The following is a 4387-nucleotide window of genomic DNA, read 5'->3' on the forward strand; positions in this document are numbered from 1 at the left end:
TCGTTTTCTATGCTCTGATATTGAATGACTTTTGGCAATGTTGGAGCTCTGTTATGCCATTAAGCGCAGTAGTAAACATGTATGCCTATGCTCTCCTGTGCTCTCTTTCTCACATGCAAACTAGACACCCACACACTCATATTCAGAACCCGACCACTTCCTCTTGATTAACTTTTGGTTTGAATGGACTTTCCCCTTTCATACAGGACCAGGGTCAGGTTATTTCTGCCTGTCAAGGTTTGAGGTGTGCAGTCTGATTCTAGGCCCGTGTGAAATAACCCCTTCAGAGAGACATGTGCTGCTTGTACGTTAGTCAGAATGATATTTCAGTGGTTTGGAAGTAGTGGGAATATTAAAAGCTGTTCTCCAAATAGTGTAGTTTTTCTAGCAATGCTACTTTTTCCAACAAATAGTGGTGTAGCATGACAAAATGCTAGAGCGTTGTTTTTCAACAGTGTTGTTAATAATGTTGTGTTGCACACACAGCAATAGTTTTGTAAAGTGTTACTGTGAATGGGTTTGTTAGGAGGCTTCATAGGAATTAAAATCCTTGCCTGGCGTTTTTAGGTTGTCATATTACAGCAGAACATTTCAAACTAACTCTCATTGATTTCAAAGAATTACAAAATGTTATTAATGAGAGAGCGCAAAGAAAAATCCATCTTCCAAGCCATGTCTTTACCCAAATACACATTGATTAAACTATGATATTGTTATTTTAGAGCTGTCGGAATTTTAATTTGTCATTCACCAGTGCATGTCACGTTATCATTTATGAAGTTTTCGTCTCCAGCTTTCTAGTTTGTAGTCATTTAGTATAAATGTAATTTTAATGCTGTCGACTTAAATGAGATTCGTTTCAAACTATGTTTTTTATTTTTTGGCCAGAAACTACATGATAAAAGACTGCTATCAAAAGAGTAGCTTGGAAAGCCACGTAACATTCACTACCCGCTTCCCTCAGGTGCCTGTGCTCACATTTTCACTTTCCTCTATATTTTGTTTTTTGTTAGCTGTTGATGTACATGGTGTTAGTTTCTCTGGTTGTTTGCAGAAGGTTCCAGGGGCTAATTATTGAGTTAAACTTCTTTTCTTTTCTTTTAAACGTATGCTTAGAAAGTTTTTTTGGTCACTATAAAATTGCCATGTTTATATTTGTGTATGTGATGAAAAGAAGTGAGAGATCATTAGGTACATAATAACTTTTTTTTATTTATTAATTTTTTTCAAATGCACTTTTTAACTTGGTAAGCAGTTTAACATTAAGCAGTGGCATAACAGATGTAGATGTACAAGATCAGATGTAAAGATGTTTAATTCCTGTCTGTGGTCAGCCTTGCAGAATCACTGGCATCACTCACCTCTTCAACTTTGCTTGTATTGTTTCTGTTGGCAGGCGTTGCTGTTGCACAACCTAAGAAAATTGTGAAAAGAGATAAGAGTATTGGCTTATTTTTTTAATGCAAATCAGGCATTGAGTTTTGATATTAGCGCAGTCTGTGTGAATACATGTGCACATACTTTCTGATGTCTTGACTCTCTTTCTGCTCTGATGAACAGTGACCAATCCAACTAAAAATAATATCGCTGCTATGACCAGACCACCGGCAGCATATTGTGAAGTGTATGCAGACACTGAGGAAGTGAGAGAGAAAATTGTTGTAAAAAAATGGTCTGCTTTGAAACTACTCGAAGGCATTAAATTACCGTATTGGCCCGAATATAAGACGACCATGATTATAAGACGTTTTTTCAGATGTATTTCCAAGAAAAAAACATCGTCTTATATTCGGGTCAATACGGTATATAAATCAGTGGTTATCAAACCTTGTAGTAACCCATCATTGCACAATTTGGATGTTTCCTTTGCTGACACAGTTAAATTCATGGAACCGTTTCTAATCAGCGAATGAGGTGAATGCATTTAAAATATGAAGTGCTGGGATACTCTATGAACAGGGTTAAAACCTAGTCAATTGGTTTTAGATCAGTGTTTCTCAGCTCAGAACCTACCAGACTGTTTTAGATGTCTCACCACTTAAAGCACCTGATTCAACCTGATTTTTAGTGAGTTAAATGAGGCATGCATCTGAAACATTTTTGGAGGCAGATGCCATTCTGGTTCATTTTTTAGCCTTGCCAAAGGCAGCTAAATGTGTACTGAACATGGTTTAAAATATGGCTCAAGTTGTTACCTGTTACGGAGTTTGAGAGTTTGAGGACATCAGGACTTGAATCTCTGGAGGTTAGGCTTGCTTTGGTAGATGGAGATCCTGAATGTGCTACTGGTGTAGTTGTGTGCAAATTCAGGAATTTTTGTGTTTCTTTGTATGGTTGTGTGGATGTGGTGATGCTTTCATTTGGATCTATGTGTGAGAAAAGAAAAGTAAATACCATCAAGGAAAAAAAAAAAAAGAGAACTACATTGGAGAAAAACGGTAATTCTTACCTTTAGATACTGTCAGTGACTTTATCATATGTGTCTCCAATGGATCTCTTCACTCCACACCAGTAAATGCCAGAGTCTGACTCCTGTAGATCAGTGATTTTCACAGTGAAGGTGCCATTTCCCAAATCCAGAAGACCAGAAGACCAGAAGACCAGTTTTATATGTGCATGGATCTCTGCAGAAATACTTGGTTTTTTAATGCCATTTTATGGGAACATGTAATTATGACATGTTTTCCACTGTATCCACGTGTATTAATCTCTCGGGTGATTGCAATCCCAAATCCTGTTGGATGGAAAAAAAAGAGAAAAATTTCTTTAAGTGAAATCATGCAAAAAATGCAGTATTTCACTCAAGTTGACTTCAGTTCTGCATCACATTGATTGATGGCTTAATTCAGATTAATATGTTGCGCCACTGTAGTGACTGTCCCGTCAGAAACACGATTTGTTAAAGAAACATAATTTGGCAACTTAATAAAAGGATGCCTCAAAAAGGATAGTTCACCCAAAAATGAAAATAGCTATCTTTTACTCGCCCTCATGTTGTCCCAAACCTGTATACAGCTCTCTTGTTTAACACAAAAATTATTTTGAAAAATGAAAAGTCAGTGGGGTCTAATCTTGTTTTGAAACCCATTTTCCCAAAATTGAACCATTTTTCAAAATATCTCTTATTGAGCAGGGAAAACAAAATTATACAGTTTGAGAAACATGAGGGTCAGCGAATTAAGACAATTTAAATTTTTGCGTGAATTATCTCTTTAAAAAGAGGAGAACCTCACAAGCTAAAATATTTCCTCCCACTGTTAACTGACAGCCATGAATATGGAGAGAACTGACCTGACAGCAAGATCCAGAGCCAAACAACACAGAATAACTTCATTTTGAGCAGTAATCCTGTTGTGTGTGATCTTTTTGCTGCTTTAACTGAGAAGCCTTTTAGTCTCCAGATAATGGAGATAAAGGGGCATGTTTGTGCTTTCACAGCCCTGAAATACCACAGATGCTTGCAGAATTCAATGACCACTTCCTCTGTAATGCTTGATGTTTTTCATTGGTCTGAGCTGTAATGTTTCTGTCTGTATGTGCTGATATGTCAGCACACTCAAACCATCTGAAAACGTTTAGTTTTAGGACCTTACAACGTCCTGTAATTGACATTAATTGTTCTTGGTTCAAGACAGACAGTGGCCACTGACCAGTGCCGAGCTAATTTTGCACTTAGCACTACTCTTTGGTGAAAAAAAGGTATATTTTGAGATGGGCCATCTGTCTAGAAGCGTAATTATTATATACTGCATATTATTCTGGTAGAGGTAAAATTATTTCAACATAAAATTACACATAGAAGCTTTAAAGATGACATTGAGAAATGCGCAACACAATACTACTTGGTTAATGCATGTAAATAGAAGAGTTATTTAGAAAAACACACGTAGAGACTATGATTATGAAGTTTTATTTTATTGGCATAATGGTAATGTTTTCATATTGATATGAGTAGTAACGTTGTCTAAGATACAACCAAAAAGCCATGCAAAATATGATTCTACAAAATAAACTCAGGAGCAGGAATTGTCAACAAGTGGAACAACAAATATCTAGCAAAAAAGAAGAAAAGAATCAGACATAGTGCCCCTTGTGGTCATATGAGGAAGTACAAAATACCTGTCTCCTATGCATGTATTCAAACATTGATATTTATTTTTCATTATTTTTTTATTTGAGCTTCTTGAATACCTTTACTGGACATGTGATTTTGATCTTATAACCATCAAGTTTAACTGGTTCTCTGAATGTCATTGCTTAACACTATGATCAGAGATTTCCATAGAGTTCATGTGGATTCTCGTAGACTGCATATTGGCTCTTTTGCACTTGTCTGGTCCTAGTCATGTTGATAGGTTTCATCTGTGTGCTGTTTGTCTTAAGAAAA

At 36.3% G+C, this 4387-nt stretch overlaps 1 pseudogene; it reads right to left on the minus strand.

Moving 5' to 3' along the window:
• Positions 1-1313: 1313 nt before the first annotated feature.
• LOC107714106 (CMRF35-like molecule 1) lies at positions 1314-3334 on the minus strand (annotated as a pseudogene).
• Between the last annotated feature and the right edge of the window lie 1053 nt (positions 3335-4387).

This window comes from Sinocyclocheilus rhinocerous, unplaced genomic scaffold, assembly GCF_001515625.1.
Source record: "Sinocyclocheilus rhinocerous isolate Xijiao unplaced genomic scaffold, SAMN03320098_v1.1 scaffold2826, whole genome shotgun sequence".
In the NCBI taxonomy this organism is placed as follows: Eukaryota; Metazoa; Chordata; class Actinopteri; order Cypriniformes; family Cyprinidae; genus Sinocyclocheilus; species Sinocyclocheilus rhinocerous.